We start from the raw sequence: 17,981 nt of genomic DNA, 5'->3' as shown, positions 1-17,981 counted from the left end.
TGTACATTATTTATTTTAAACTTTTTAGATATTTAATTTTTATTTTATTTGGTTTGTATATGTTTCAAACAAAATGCTTCCATACATTTGATACTTTCTCTTACTTAATTAACTTCATTAATTTCATTAGCTTGTAAGGGATGTTGTGCCCTGTGCCTGGATCTGCTTTTTCGCATTTTGCAAATGATGTAAAGCACTTAGTCGATATTTTAATTAAGGTTTATGATTAGGATATTATATGGAGGAATGATTGCTTTTAAATTGTTTTAAATCCTATTTTTCTGCATTATTGTGAAAACGTTCCTTCTTACAGAATTTTTTTCAATTCTTCAAATCTAATAACCTCCTTCAGTTGCCATTAACTAATTGAGGCTGAGTTTCCTGAATGCATCTTAGTACAAAGACGATACTTAAATGGTAATGCAAGCATCACAATAAACACTCTCTCTATCAGATTTGGTGTTTTGGGAAACCTAGGACCAGTCAGTATGATGACCAGAATCAGGTCCCTTGCCAGTTCTGAGTCTTTCTCTCAGGAAAAAGTAGACGAATCAAATCCACCCCTTCTCAGTCTGTCTCATTGTGTACACAGAGCAGCCTGAAACACTGGGTTAATGTTCTTCTTGGAGCATTTCCACAAAAGGGAGAGTAGAATTTTTACTTAAGGGATGTGCTTTTAGAGGCCAAGTCTTCCTGAACCATCACGCTGTTTCTTTTTTCTCCCTCTTTCTCAGACACACTAACCTCTTATTTAAAGAGCTTCCCATGTCACTAGAAATCTCAGTCTAAAGCTCTCTGAAGCAGAAGCAAAACACAAAAGGAATACACTACAGCTGGGTAGCTTTCTGGGTCAAGCCAGCATGACCACAGTGGAAAACAAAAAATCATGACATCTAAAAATGTTTCTGAATGAGCCATCTTCATCTTACATTGGTGATCTAGTGTAGTAGAAAGAAATGCAAAATTGTGGAGTGTTAGAAGACGGTCCATGTGGTGAGGGCAACACTTAGGCTGAGGGCCCAGCTGGACTTGTTCAGTTCCCAACTGTCAATGGCTTAAAGATGTCTAACAAATAAGTGACTGAAATATTGGCACTGGCTGGCAGTCATATGTGTCCATGATTAAAGGAATAAAATTGGCATTTGGATAAATCATTACAAATCTTGTTAATTTCTTATCATAATAAAATAAGGCTGCAGTACAGTAAGCAACAGGTCATGTAGTATATTACAAGCCTTCAAAGTACCGCAATTTACAGTCAAGATAAGCTCTTATCAATTTTTCCCTACAGATATTAATAATAACAAGTTATTAACTAAGACATACCACGATGCATCTTTGTGCTGAATCTCTGCTGTTTGCTGCCCTCTGGTGGTTGACATTGTGAGCACCGTTCAGTCAGATTTCCACAGCATTTTTTCCCAGGTTAATTGAGTAGTTCTGTCAAAATGCTAATGTTGGGGAAACAGGGGAAAGAAACTTAGCCACATTAGAATGTTTTATCAAACAATTTCCTGAAGGTTTGAACTCTGGAAATCTGTTTACATAACGTATTGGGTGCTTCTGTGCCTGAAATGTGTTACAATAGGCTATATGATGTGGAATTCCAAAGCACAATTGTTCTGACCCACAAGATAAAAGATATGCTGAAACTGAAAAAGAAAGAAAAAAAGGAAAGTCTAGTTCCACAGAGCCTCACTACCCAACCTGATTTAACACATGTATCAGTAACCATGCTCAACTCACCAGCTAGGCACTTCAGGAGTTCGATCAGGTAGATTAGCGCAGGAAAAGTACTGTGTAGCTCAGTGTTTAGTACATTGCATCTATCCAGAGGTGAGAAGTAACTAGCTACATTTACCTAGTCACATTAGGCAAAAATTTGATGGAGTTGTATTTTCTTGGGTATTTCTACTCAAGTACATTTGTGGGGAAAGGAGTACATCAGTGTTTCCCAAACCTGGCTCTGAAGGCCCCTTTCTTTGCACATTTTAGTGTTTCATCTGATCAGGTCCCAGTTTCCCAAAACCATGTTAGTGTTAAGATAATCTTGACACCTACAGATAGTGTTCATTGTGATGCTCGCTCTACCATTTAGGTATCATGTTTGTACTTAGGTTTTGCCAGAGAACCCAAGTTTGAAATTGTAGATTACAGTTACATTCAGGCAGAAGGAAGTTAGTAGATTAAGTCTGAAAGACAGAAGAAGGAGTTCAAAATTCTGCTGAAATATACTGTAATAGGGAGTGTTATAATATCCTACACCGATCAGGCATAACATTATGTCCTTGTTTCTACGCTCATTGTCCATTTTATCAGCTCCACTTACTATATAGGTGCACTTTGTAGTTCTACAATTACAGACTGTAGTCCGTCTGTTTCTCTGCATACTTTGTTAGCCCCCTTTTACCTTGTTCTTCAGTGGTCAGGACCCCCATGGACCCTCACAGAGCAGGTACTATTTGGATGGTGGATCATTCTCTGTCAGTCCACCTTGTAGATGTAAAGTCAGAGATGATAGCTCATCTGCTACTGCCTAGTTTGTGTTGGTCATCCTCTATTCCTTCATCAGTGGTCACAGGACGCAGCCCACAGGACACTGTTGGCTGGATATTTTTGGTTGGTGGACTATTCTCAGTCCAGCAGTGACACTGAGGTGTTTAAAAACTCCAGCAGCACTGCTGTGTCTGATCCACTCGGACCAGCGCAACACACACTAACACACCACCACATCAGTGTTACTGCAGTGCTGAGAATGATCCACCACCCAAATAGAACCTGCTCTGTGAGGGTCCATGGGGGTCCTGACCACTGAAGAACAGGGTAAAAGGGGGCTAACAAAATATGCAGAGAAACAGATGGACTACAGTCTGTAATTATAGAACTACAAAGTGCACCTGTATTGTAAGTGGAGCTGATAAAATGGACAATGAGCGCAGAACCAGGGAGGTGGTCATAATGTTATGCCTGATCAGTGTAAATCATAAAACTGTACATGACACCTTTCATATAGCATCTTAGTGTTAAGATAATCTTAACTGCTTAAGAGAGTGTTCAGTGTGATGCTCGCTCTCCCATCTAAGAATCATCTTTGTGCTAAGATGCTTTCAGGAAACCCAGCCCTGCTTATTAACAACACCTAGTTGAGTTGAAGTGGGTGTGTTAAAGCAGGACAAGCACTAAAATGTGCAGGCCTTCAGGACCAGGGTGCATTAAAAGAAACAGAAGAACAGAGCTTAATAACTTCAGCTCCTGAGCTGATAGATGCTGGATATATACAGAAGTTCCTCTGGCATTCTGTAAGGTAAGTTACTCAGTACTTAAGTGATATTTTGACCTGCTAATTTTGTGCTTCTACTGGAGTTGGTCTTTGGAAAGATACTTTTACTTCTAATTAAGTCATAATTTTTATTGTACCAACACTTTTAGTGAAGGTTGGGTAGTGAGGTTAAGGTGTTAATGGTGATACAAAAAGGCAGCTATATCACCTATATCACAGTTACAATAAAAAAGACAGTAATCTGATTATAGATACAGCATAGAAGTAGAATAATTACTGGTAGGATTACATTAAAACCACTCTTAGTTATTTTCCTGCCCGTGTTTCCCTCTAAAAGCTAAAATTGTTTCTGAATGCAGATTTTGTCATGTATTCTAGTTGAAAAGGCGTAACTTAGACATTATAATTCGAGGTGGGATGAAAAGCTTTCCGCAGAGCACAGAAAATTAACCAGACTGGGAACAGCACGAACTGGTGTAAACTCAGCTAGGAAATCCAGGTCATTAATGTGAGTGCAGTTTGAAGGGTAGGCCACCTTGCATAACAAATTAGGAATGTAAAGCAGATAGACGTCAATATTCCAATATCAGGATAATTTCTGTTCTCTTGTGTAAGGAGGTCGTCCTGCTGAGATTTTCTCTAGTATTTATTTATTTATGTGACTTTAAAAAGACAAAAGCAATGGAAAAGAATCACGTTACATTACTTTATTAGAGCAATCTTTTGGATTTGCTTACAAACTGTATAATTGTAAATTTTAACAGGTAATCAGTATCTGAAAAGCCTTTTTAAAGTACCCCATCTCCACCCTGCTATTACTTGAACATGAGTTTGCTTATAATAGGCTGCTTAAAACAGGCTGCTCTCCAATCTGTATATGCAGTGGGCACAATGTCCAGTAGAGGGCAGCACAGCCCTCTGGAAAAGACTGAAAAGTTTCTGCACGAGCAGAAAAAGTAGATTTTTACAGGGTTGTGACTACAGAGGTAGTTATGATGTACCACTGCAGAGTAAAGTTGAGAAACAGAATACATGTTCTTGCACAAGACATCGGCACCTCTTCTACTATTTCGTGGGCGAAGTGTGGTCATTAGCCAACGCTTTTTGGATGATAAATTTGGCACGGTTGAAAATTCATAGTCTGTTGTATATTTCACTCCACAATCTCTATTCTAGAAAAAGAGTCTTGCTAAGCGTTTGGTGTGGCTGGCGTTAATATTGTTAAACTGTAATGGAAAACTCGCGTCAAGGTTAAAGATGTTTACTCAGTTTTGATTTGAGAACGTGAATTAATTGTGCCTTGAAAACATTACTCAAAACAAAGGAAAACAGTGTCCTGTATTGAAAGTTGAAACTTGATAAAGAAAGAAAGAGAAAAAAAAACTTCAGGTAGATGAGGAAGAGGGGGGGCCGTGAAAATGCATGCGCACACAGCCATCTTCATTTGATCTTGATTCATTCGCTTATTTTGCCTTTATGCATACGGACCGCGCGCTAATCTGCTCCGCTATCTCCGCTGGTGAATAATGAAAAGCGCGTTTCCCGCGGGGCGCAGCGCGCATCTCCCCAGACCCACGGGCAGCTCTGCGCACGCGCCGCACCGGCCTGAACTCGGCCACCAGGTAGAGCGGAAATGGAACGATAGAAAGAAAGAGAGAGCGAGAGACAGACAGAGAGAGAGAGAGAGAGAGAGAGAGAGAGAACGCATGATATGAAGAGTCCAATTGGGAGAAGATGAAAATAAATGGAAGCCATTGCTGATAACGCACACACAATTTCCTCATCTATTTAACATTCATTGAATTGAATAATCCGCCCCTTATTATCGTAAACGGTCTGCATATTTACCCTGAATATGCTAATTTATGTTTGCTGGAAGCGCTTCTTGGTTTAATAATTTTTTCATCAGTATATGCATATCTTTCCACCTCATATAGGCTTGCATCATAGGTTACGGGCTCAAGGCCCATATACAGACAGGGTGGAAGCGATGGGTGGAGGAGGAGCGCAGATTCTTTGTCTTATAGCCGCTGATTGTCTTTGAGGCTGTTATATCCGTGTTTCGCGCGGCGCCCGCGGCCAAGCCAGTTACATTTCAATCAGTAGATTCATTGGAAAGTCATTACGCTAAACTGGGCGCTGAAAGGCACGGCGTCGCGGCCCTGACTCTCCCTTTATAATTGGTTGTCACTTTGCATAGGAGCGGAGTCCGGCCCTCTGGGCCAAACCCCCGCCTTATCGCTTTCTTTTAAGGAAAAATAATGGCCAACTTATCGTCGATCTTACGATAGAAAATATTAACAAGTTAAATGTCATTTCGCCCTGTTAATCCTTCCCTCGTGTTTTCAGGCCTCGAGCGCTCGGCGGAAGTGCTCGGACGTTCTCTGACCGCGCTTTGAAACGCTGACTTCGGAACAGCCAAAGTGCGCGCTTTCCTGGCTTTTGTTGTATTTTTAGTAGGGCTAGCTGTAACCATTGAGTGAGTTAACCTATTATTTAAACGATGTGCTGTTTATTTCCACACAGATACACCGAGCGTAGACGTCCACTTCAAGAAGCTTTGTCGACGTCTTTGACTGCAGAGGTCTGACAAAACATTGAGCCAAAGTATAACCACTCAGGGCTGGTGTAAGAATCAAAGATGATTCTGAAATGATAGAGCGAGCATCACTCTGAACACTCTCTCCCTACCAGTAGAGATGATCTTAACACTAAGATGCTTTGAGGTCCAGATTTACTAAGTATCCACAAAAGGGCCCCTTTCTGAACACTTTGCTGGGTCCGTTTTTTCAAAAATGCTATTTAAGGGTTCGTTATGAATACTGAATTGTTTCAACCTATAATCCAACGCAGGTCTCTGAATCTTTCATGATAATTTTTGTCAGGGCATTGCTTATAGCCTAATTATTTTGGGGGTTAAAGGGGAATTCCACTGATATTTCAGAATGTCTACATTAGTTTATTAGATGTAAATGTAACTTAGATATTAGATGTAAGTCTTTAATTTAGAGGGGTCTGATGTGAGATGCTCCGTTCTAGTGTAACTTACTGAGTTAGAATTGTTCAGTGGTGGTGACAGGAACCAGATGACCAAAGAATTTAATGACTCTAAAAGTTAAAAGTTAACTCACTGAAAGCTTTTACATGAAACGGTTTTGAATACGTTGCCTAAGGCCCGAGACATTGTTGCGATAAGATTTTGTAATAAAACTTTATTAATGCATTCACAATAGAGAGATACGTGCAGGATGTTGCAAGGCAACATAGGCCCCAAAGAAAACTTTTTTCCAGATTTGCCACTGTTTTACTATTGTCAGCATTACATATAAAACTTAGAAGACACCTGTAAGTTCTTGGGTCATTTTGGACAGTAAATAAAATGGCTACCCCTGGTTCTTATTTACATCACTGTAATGCAATGTCTGCTGTTAAGTTTCTCTAGAATTGAGCAGTTCACATCAAACCTCTCTGAATGACTTTCACATCTAAATAAACTAATAATACAGACATTTTGTAATTTTTAATCCAAAATAATTAGGCTACAGGCAATGCCCTAACAAAACAATATCATTCTGGTCAAAGGCACGTTTGAGAGACTTGCGTTTGATTCTAGGTGGAAACCATTCATAACGAACCCCTAAACAGCAATTTTGAAAGGTTTGGCTCACCAAAGGGCTAAAAAAGAGGCCCTTTTATGGATATATATCAATGGAGTGCCTCAGTTTGAAAAATTGGTGGAGTTCCCCATGAAGCCTCTTTCACAACTGCATAGTTCAATCAGCACTACAAGGACAAGGACTCCGCTTTTGATCCTAACTTGATCAAGAACGCAGAGGTAAATAAACAGGCCTGCTAAAACATAACGGGCTCTGATTTTCCTCGTTTCTTTGGTAGCTTAATGTTCAAAAAAGTAACAAGATCCATAATTTAAGAACTTTAAAGTGATTTATAGTGCAGGGAGCACACTATCATGCTATAATTGCCAGTAAATATCAGAGCCAAAGTGTGAATTGACCGCGGGTGATATAAACCGTTGCTCCTTAAATAAACTGTCTCAATCATGACAGTGTCCATTCCCATACGGCGGTGGGATTAAGCGCTGTTTAAAATCGAAGGCCGCAGAGAGGGTTTTAATGACGCGTTTGGCATTCAAAGAGCGCGCGGGGTCTCGGCTGAACACAAATCAATCAGCAATCAGGGGCGAAGGCCGAGAGAGTGGCGCGCGCGCGGAGCACCAGATTAAACCCGCGGCTCTGAAACGGGAGTTCCGCGCGCCCGCCTTCATAAACGACTTTTAAAATCCTGATGATTAATGCGCGCGGAGCCTCCTCGCCTTTGACTATGTACTTGTCTCTGGGCCACGGTCAAAGAGCAATGTCACACGTGGTGGACAATATATATATCTGGGTGCCCGATAGACTGTAGCACATACCAGTGAGCTTCTGGTACCGCTGAAATAAGCAATTACATCTGAATATTAATTCGCCACTGGCAGTAGCCTATGGTTTATAACCATATACTAATAAGAACCTGCAGCATGGACCCTAGTGAGTCTGTCAGCAAGAACATTTTACACTCAAGTGCCTTTTTTCTTAGACCTACACCAAATTTATATACTGTTCATTGCTATAAAAACACTGTGTAGGCAAATGGAACTTAAGCTCTGGTCATTTTAAAATCGTCTTTTGATAGCTTTTCATTATCATAGCAAGATTTGAGGAAATTGTTCTCTTAAACTATGCCTATAGCTTCAGACACACTGCAGACAATGAAAGACAGGCGGCAAAGGATGAGACAAACTTTCCCATTCAGAGGACAAATGAAGGCGAAAATGGCAAATTAACTCGAGGTCATTCATTTACTTTATCAATTTATTTAGTTATTTGTCAATCTAATTAGGCTTGTCCCGGGGCGAGCGCCAGGTGAATGTAGGAAATCAATCATGAGGTCTCAGCTAAACCTTTAACACGGTGAGAGGAAAGGACTTTTTTCATAGATTAATACCGTTATTATGGTGAACGGTCTCCCAATATGACTGGAAATGGCAATCTGTATATTCCAGCTCGCCACGACCTCGCAGCAAACATTGGTCTCTTGTTGACGCTGAAATTGACTTTGACGCTATAATTGTTTTCACTGAAAGGTCTGGAACTCAATTAAAGATGCGCTTGGATTCCGTTTGAACCACACAGGCTTTCCCCTATCTCAACTACGGGAGAGATGAGAGAGAGAGAGAGAAAGAGAGAGAGAGAGAGAGAGAGAGAGAGATAGAGAGAGAGAGGGGACTGCCTGGTTCTCAAGCCTATTTCTTATCCATCCTGAAGTGTCTGTAAGAAGATTTTCACAATTTGAGACTTTTTTCACGAAATTAAGCAAATATGCTGGTTCCTCCACTGTCTTCTTCTGCTAATGTGTCTCAGCACATTAGCTGAAAAAATCTGCCAGAAGCACAACTAAAACTTTGGATTTCATTGATTAGATCAACAGATGTAATAGCCTATACAGTGGTTTCATAGAGTATTTAGACATCAAGCACTAGTAAACTTCAATGAAGTTACTCAGGTTACTTCATAAGATGTTTAACTAGATGATGTTTATTTCAGAGAATAACACTTTTAGCACGAGAAACTAATGGCAGACTCTTCTTGCGAAGAAAGACAGGAGAACAGTTCCCACTAGACTGCACTAAGGACTTCGTAAATCACAGAGGAGGGAAGTCCAGTCCAATTCTGGGGCTGTTTTTCCTATAGTGGTGTCACTGGGGCTGTGTTTAGATGGGATCAGTGTACAAAGACATTTTGGGTTAAAATCTGCAGAAGTCTGCAAAAGAAACTGCTTAAATGATCAGTAATGATCTGAAATGCACCAGCTATGTTTTGAAACACTTGTTCACAAAGAAACTTACAGTCTAGGAATGATCTATTTAAAATAAATGTTACTTGGTTTGCCAAACTTAACGCACTTTATACAATCTACACCTTTGTGTCAAGACATTTCAAAACACTATCTGTTAAGTGCCAATTCTCCTTTTTAGAGTGATGTTTAGTTGTACATAATGCCAAGTGCAGTAGACTTAGTTGTCTAATAGGATTGCTCCTTTCTGTTGAGGTTCAGCCCCCTTGACCCGGTAGTGACCATGACAATAAACCTCTAACTGGAAACACTCAAAAGGGTAATGGTCTGAGGGAGAGAGAGAAGCGAATGGGCTTTGTCTGCAGTATTATCTTCCTATATGCAGACACACATACATACAAACAAACAAACAGATGGGCAGGAAGGACAAGTATTAGTGTGTATGACATTAACAGGCGACAGATTGGCCACCCAAGATCATGACCACAGACCCTGTGATCCCCACACCCTGACCTCTCCCTTCTCCAAACAGGCCAGCTAAAGCCATAGCCAATCATAATGGACTTCAAGATCAAGCCCAGGAGTCTCTGGGTCCTGTCTAAGCTGTTAGATAAACAGCAGCATCCTCACTGGCAGATTGGACCATTATCATTTTAACACTGGAGCCTTGTTTAAACCACATCCATTCTTCAGACAAAATAAAAAAGCATCAAAACTCACTGAAAATAAACAAATTTCATTGTCTGCTATTCATGAGATGCTTATGTGATTGAAACTGTGTACAAATGTATTCATGAGACGTCTGATGAGACCAGAGCAGAGAGTAGAGTGAAAGAACTGGTCAAGAGTAAAAGTACCCAAACTGTGTCCGAATAGGAATGAAAAAAAAGGACAGACTGTGTTATGTACTGAATATTTTTTCAGCTTTCCAGAGATTATAATTTCAGGGAATAAAAGAGAATTTCATGGCAGGTAGCCTCACCTTCAGGCCTTTCCTTGAAACATAAAAAGTGAGCTGGCCACCTGGAGGAAAAGGCGAGTGTGTCAATGACAAAGGCAGATCTGAATTTACAATGTTAGTAAAAGCAGTATATTTGACTTTATAGATTATTGTTGCATTAAGAAACGTCCAGTAAATCTCTCATTTTTTCTTTCTGTTTTCATGTGCTTGCTGCACCTGAGCCTAATTAATAAAATGACAGCTACAACTAGACAATAACATGCTCCACATACCTTTTGATTATAGAGGCTTTATCACAATGCATCATCAGAAAATTTTAAACAGAAGTTTCAATAGAAGACAATCCGTGTCAAATAGAGGGCTGTGAACATGCTGTTTGTTGTAAGTAAAGTTGTTTCCAGCATTACATCAACATAACCTAAAGGACATGAACTAATTTGAACTCTGTTTCTTGTGCTGTTATGAAGAGTTATTGGCAAGCATGTTTCTGAGAATTATAGCCAGTCCCCTAAAAGTCTAAAGCACACAAATCCCTCCTCCTCTCTTCAGCAACCATTCATTTCTCTCCCAATGTGAGAGTAAGCCTGAGGGGGGCGACACATTCACAGTGGACCTACACGCCTGGGGCTTGAGTAAGAGTTCCTATATGGAAATCTGATAAAAGCCAAGGTATGGATTTCAAAAACACCCATACGTTGATATTAGCTTATATGGATTTCTCTTATATCCAGCTTATATTAGTCACAAATGAACAAATGAATATATGCCAAGTTATTTGAATGTGGCCAGTTTCAAATATGAAACATATTTCAGTCATACATCAACAACAGTAAACATAATGTATGTATATAAACAATATATGATAGAGAACATTATTCGTTTATGGATGGCATATATTAGTCATATATGCTTGCTGCATGTTATATAACACAAGCTTTTTAATTGTATGTTCCATAATCCATTTATTATGCATGTATGTGTTCACCCACCTATCAGACACAGTTATACCATCCATATATTGTGCATATATGTCCAGTCTTTGATACTTGTAAATATGTACATAACATATGTGTACATATATTTTGAATACATATACATATATGTACATATATGTACACATATGTTATGTACATAGTTTTAGGCCTTTCACTATTTAGACACGGCGTTCCTATAACTGGAAAAGACGTGAAAATGGCCAAGGTTTTCCAAACTAACGTTAAGCTACTATTCTATAGTCACACCATGCCTGCTCAAATAAACATGAAGATGAAGTCATATATGTGTCTGGACCAGGCTAATAGTGATGACATCACTAAAAAAGACAAAGCTACTAAATCAAATAGAATAAAAGTCGACTAAATCAAACGATTTGACATTCGATTAAACCCGTGTGCAAGACGTTTTATCAGATTTTAACATGTTTATTTACAAGTAAATAAACATCGCAGGAAACATCGCAGGTTTTCTTGTGACCGGTTAGTTACTTTCAGACTCCGAATTACAGCTGTAATACCTTTTTGTGTGTCATTCATGAGGATAATGAGCCGGTTCATATTGTCCCTCAGTGAGCGCTTAAGGGGGCGGGGAGGGGTCTATTTTATCGGATGATTGACGTGAGGGGTTGCCAAGCACTCGCTTGTTCCCACAAATGGCTTCCTCGCGCAGTTTAGCGGATAATTAAAATCTAAATCGAGTTAAACCGTTCAAAGAGAAGCTCTCGAGCCCGAGCTGGTAAACCGACACCGCCAATAAGCCCTGAAAAAGAGAGCCGAGCCGCGTGAGCTCAGCTGCGCCGAACACGTGCGGCTCGCGACGCCAGAGTTCGGTGGGGCGCGGCCGCAAGGCGAGTCTGGGAGCCGCGAGCTGTTTGGACAGGCTAACAAACGTCTACTGACGGACAAAGAGAAAAAGCAGCGCAGTATTAGGCGCCTTATGGTGGAATTTTAATTTGGCCAACCGCCTTGGTCAAGACCACGATCAGTGAGTACATATAGAGTGGACAACATATTCATGATCTAAAAACCTCCCAGGACCCACAACAGGACTCCAGTTTAGTCTTTAGTCCACTTCATCTTCAGTCCAATTCATCTTCTGTACATGCTCTTTGTCGATGGGCAGAAGATAATAAACCCAAAGTCACATTAGGATACACAACATGCATGCACTGCATTTACTTCAAATTTGGCCCCATATGAATGATCAAACACCATTTGTCTTTCAGCTAACTTACTCGTGTTAATAACTGTGTTGATGTTATATACTTTATTTGTGTGATGTGCACATATAAATCAAGTAAAGTCAATACATCACTTTTTTCTGTGAGTATTTCTGTGCTGTAAACTGCAGTATAGTTTTATGTGTCTAGTCTGTGTTTGAGACAGTGTTGATGGGAATGACCAGAATGTTTTTGTTTCAATAGGCATATTGTCTCTAACAATACATCTAAAGGTCAGATTTCACTTCTGAAACATGATTCTAAGATAAAACAATAAGTGTAAATTGGCTTAAAGTGGTGCTGCCCAGAGGAGATGGTTTCCCCTGCTGAATATTCAGCTGATTTGAATCATATGCACATAGTACTTCATGCTATGGATTCTGAATTGTTGAGTTGAAACTAGTTACTTCCCTTTCTGTACAAGTAGATAAAATAATGGAAAGACCCAAAAATTTATTAGGTTGGAAATATTTAACTGTGTAGTACTAAGTTGCTGATTAATAGTATATGTCAATGATAAAACAGGTCAGCACTTTTCATATGTAAGTTTTCAAAGCAATATGAGTTCTAAGGAGGCCAATAAACTACTGCAAACTGCAGGTGCACACAAACTGAGAGTGAATATAAAGAAACCCAAAATATGCTTGAAGTACTTCAATATCAACAACTTGCAAAAAATAGCAGTGTTTTGCATACCACAAAATAGCCTGACCCTTGCGAGAGGCGTTCAGCCACACAGCCTACGTAAATAACCAACTCGATTAACATGACATGACTTTTAAACACATATCCATCAATCAGTAGTGAACATACAACTAATTAAGCACAAATGAACATAATTAGAATGATGTGTGTTGCTGAAGCAATGCTATGGGAATCCAACTTCAAACGATGAATGACAGATCTTCAGGGTCTTTTACCACAAATGGATAATTATGCATTTTGACAACACATCAATAAATATTAACAGCATACATTCACTTTTTAAATTTCTCACTGATTTCTCACACTTCTAGTTTTCCTCCAAATTCTCACAATACTTTTCTTTTAAACTCTCTTAATCCCCCTTTAATTATTCAACTCACTCACAAATCTATCAAAATACCTTTACCTTTTTTTAATTGCCCAATAAAATCATCTAGTCAAGGAGTCTCTACCATCACAAATCACAGAAACATTCATCACTGTCATATCAAAACATCATAACAGGTTTTTATTTTCTTTTTTCCACACCATCATCAGAAAACACCAGTTGCGCTTTACACTGTGAGAACATTTCAAGATAAATTTGCCAATAGAAATGGCCCAACATTACTTGGAATGAATAAAATCTTATTTCAAAATACAAAATCTCTGCAAAGTTGGTGCTGCCATATTCCATAATACTCCAACACACACTGCTGTACAAACTGGTTTCATGAACACCAGGATGGAGTCAAATGCCTTCCTTGGCCTTCCCAGTCATCAGATCTAAACATTTACTGATGGGAAGTTTATTTGGCAAAGTTCTGGAGCACACAAAAGGATGGAAGCATTTCTATTTCTGGAATGATTCAATATCCCACAACACAGTTTATGACAGGGGTGTCAAACAGGGTTGAAGCCATCAGCTAATTAGTAAGGGCTTCATGAGTTGGATTCAGAGAATTAGAAGAGGGAAAATGCTAATCCGTGCAGTGATGTGGCCCAGAAGGAACTTAGTTTGAGACCCCTTGTTTAAAATCTGCATGACAGCATTTCAAGAAGGTCAGAAGCAGCTGAAGGTGAAGATCTTAATCCTTATTAAGTAGAGCAAAGTGGGGGGGGGGCCGTAAAACTTTTTGTCTGTATCTATAACCCAGTGGTTGTTTGCACTATACCTTTGAAACTTAACTATAGTGTTGAAATTGTAGTGTAAGATACAAAGAGTAATGTTGCTACAACTATAGAGTAAGTTATAGCAGTAGGTGGAATATTTAATCTGTGATTTTATCAAAAACCATTGATATTGAACCTATTAGTCTACACCATCAGATTTGAAATACATAACAATTCCATTACTTTGTATGTTACAACAAAGCCCCACTCAACCGGCACATATCCTACTGTTTGGATCTTTCCTAGGAGGTACAATTATTACATTTTTGTGGATTTGTGCACCAAAAACAGTCATAATTCATTTTTATATGACAATGTTGCAAGCTCAAAGTAAATGCATTGATTTGCCATCATGACATCAAAATAGGCTATTTTTGTGGCTTTGTTTCCATGTATGGACTGTACAGACTGGGCAGTCCCTTCTAAAACATTAACAAAACCCTGTAGTATCATTGTTGTCAAACAAAACCTCTCCATTTTCTCAATTTTTTTATAGTTCAAAAACTCCTGTTACCCTTTGCATTCAATGGAAAAGAACCATTAGCACTGACTGGTTACTATTATATGGGGGCTGACACCAAATATTGGTAAATGTACATTTAGAGACTTACAGCTCATATTTTTTTATTTACAATTTGTGTCAGTCATCCTCCCGGCCTTCATCAGCAGCCAGTTTCTGACCACAGGACCACTATTGACTGACTATCATAGTTGGTGCTCTATTCTCCACTTAGCAGTGTTAGTGAAGCATGTAAAGACCTACAGAACACCGCTTAGCCTGCTACGCTCCTACCAGCTCCACAGACACCACCATGCCATGGTGGTTTACAGTGTCAGTGCAGAATGATCCACTACCCTAATAATATCTGGACTGTTGTGGTCCTATGACAGTATCTTAATTTCTGTTGTTTGTTTTTACATTTTTTCACAATTGAAAAACTCCTGTTACCCTTTGCATTGTGTTAAAATTTCATGATGAATGGACTAATATAATTGGTCCAAAATTACTTGAAAAAAAATCTTGTTACATTAACATCCATTAAAATGTTTCTTCCTTCTCCTGTAAAGTAAACCATTTTGGAGATATAATATTTTGTTCTGACAGTGTTAATATATTACTCAGTTTTTCCTTTATTTTGTCCATCCATGCATATGAGCGTGTCTGCATTTTTGACTGACAGGGAGCATATCAGTGACAGCTGCTCACGGCTGTGTGAATAAGAGCTGATTAGGTCAGGGAGCGTGTGTGTTTGTGTAGGAGTGTGGAATTTCATTATGTAGTACTGCACTGTGGTTCTGATCCCTGATTAGGGATCTAATTACCCAGTTTAGACTGTAAGTGGTCTATTTGCACTTTGGTGCTGGAACTGAACCCTGCTCGGATTAGAGTGTGTATATGAGAGAATGAATGTGTGCGCTGCTGAGGTGTGTGCGGTTTGGGCATATGTGGGCTATTTCTTGGTTGCCTGTGCTGCTCTTGGCCCAAATAACATGCTCATAAATGTCAGCTGCCCCTCTGTGTGTCTACTGGTATTTGTCAAGTGCATTGGATGGTGATATGAGGAGAATGAATGTGTTGATTATACTATGTTTATATCTGTGTATGAAACAGGTAGGTGCGTAAGAGGTGAGTGGATGACTGAGTAAATGAGAGAGAGAAAGAGAAAGAAAGAGATGGAGGAGGGATATCATGGCTCAGGATTTAACTGGCGACCATTATGTAACAGCTGTGGGTGTCGGCCGTGATATGGATCAGTGAGTGGGTGATGAGAAGAGACTGACATTGCCTCTCTAAGAATAGCTTCTGTTAATTGGGACTAAATTAAGAGGACTCACTGGGGACCTGGCTCATTCTCTTTCTTAAATTAAGGCCATTATTAAGACAAGTAGAGTGACTGAGATCAGCTTGGTGACATTGCTGCTGCTTTTGGATATGTTTTCTCAAATCCACCCCCTCTGCTTGCTATCATTTTGTAATGGTTAATTTTTTCCCCATATTTATTTTGGCAAGGGCTCTTCATTCAGAAGAAACTAAACTGCAGTTTGTAGCGCAGCTCCTTTCTTCTCTAGGAGTGCCTACAGTTTCTCTTACTGCTTCTGAGAACACCTCAAAAGGGGACACTTTCTTTTTCTTGAGGACACTCAACATGGAATCCCACGCAACATAAACAGAAAAAAAGGAACTGTGGTCAGTTATGGTATAGCCTCTATATATACTATTTGAACAAAAGTATTGGGACACCACTCTTAATTGAGTTCAGGTGTTTCAGCCACATCCATTTCTAATAGGTGGACAAATTTAAGCACATAGCCTTGTAGTCTCGATAGACAAACACTGGCAGTAGAATAGGTCATACTGATGAGCTCAGTGACTTTAAACGTGACACCGTCATAGGATGCCACGTTCGCCACAAGTCAGTTTGTGAAATCTCAGTCCTGCTAGATCTGCCCCTGCCAACTGTCAGTGTTATTACTGTGAAATGGAAGCAACTAGGAGCAACAACAGCTTAGCCACGAAGCGGAAGACCATGCAAACTCAGTGGGGCCGCTGACTGCTGAAGCGCTGGAAGCAACATCTGCAAAAGAACTGCACATTAGGAGCTTCACCACATGGGTCTCCATGGCTGAGCAGCTACACACAAGCCTAAGATCAAAATGCACAATGCCAAACATTGTGGGGGAGTGGTGTAAAGTACACCACGACTAGACTCTGGAGCAGTGCAAACGTGTTCTGTGGAGTGATGAATCATGCTTCTCTAACTGGCAGTCTGATGGATGAGTCTGGGTTTGATGAACGCCTGGAGAACATTACCTGCCTGACTGCATTGTGCCAGCTGTGAAGTTTGGTGGAGGAGGAATAACGCTATAGGGTTGTTTTTCAGGGGTTAGCCTTGGCTCATTAGTTCCAGTGAAGGGAAATCTTAATGCTTCAGCAGACCAAGACATTTTGGACAATTGTATGCTTCCAACTTTGTGGGAACAGTTTGGGGAAGGCCCTTTTCTGTTCCAGCATGACTGTACCCCAGTGCACAAAGCAAGGTCCATAAAGGCCATGTAAATGGGATAGAAACTGATTTGAAGCCCATTTATATTCAGTGAAATAAACTGAATGTTTCCACTCAGAATACTATAAAATGAAACAAACCAGGTGATGTGCAACTACTTTGTTGTTCATTGTTCAGTGTTGGCTGGTGGTGTGCTAAAATTGGATTCTCTCAAAAGACCATCAACTTTACCAAATGGTGTACAATTGGGGGAATAAGACCTTTTCAGCACATCTGCACACTGGGATGGCACTTTTTATATATTATATATTTATGATATTATTTGGGTGGCAGATCCTACATTTTTTGGTTCATTTAAAAACTTAAAGGTCATATGTCCCCATTCACAATTTGAATTTGTCATGATCTAGCCCTTAATCCGCAGTCAGTTTCTGACCACAGAACTGCTGTTGACTGGCTATTTTTGTTGGTACACTGTTCTCCACTTAGCATGTGAATGATCCATGACTCAAAGAATATGTGGTCTGTGGAGGTCCTATGGTGGTCCCATCTTGCACTCTTAAAGATTTAGTAAAGAAATTGGTTCTATATAGAACCATGAACACTCAAAGAATATAGAACCTTTCTGGAAAGTGTTCTAAATGGCACCAAAAAGGGTTATTCTATTGTAACAAGCTTGATGTTGTTTTAATAGAAGAACCCTTTTCAATGTAATCTAGATCTCTTTTCAAAAAGGTTCCAGATAGAACCATCTAGAACCCTTTCATGATGCAAAGAACACTTTATTCATGCAAAGTGTTCTTTGAGTGT

The sequence above is a fragment of the Colossoma macropomum genome, unplaced genomic scaffold (genome assembly GCF_904425465.1).
Source record: "Colossoma macropomum unplaced genomic scaffold, Colossoma_macropomum, whole genome shotgun sequence".
Taxonomy (NCBI): domain Eukaryota; kingdom Metazoa; phylum Chordata; class Actinopteri; order Characiformes; family Serrasalmidae; genus Colossoma; species Colossoma macropomum.
Note: the sequence above shows the minus strand (reverse complement) of the source record.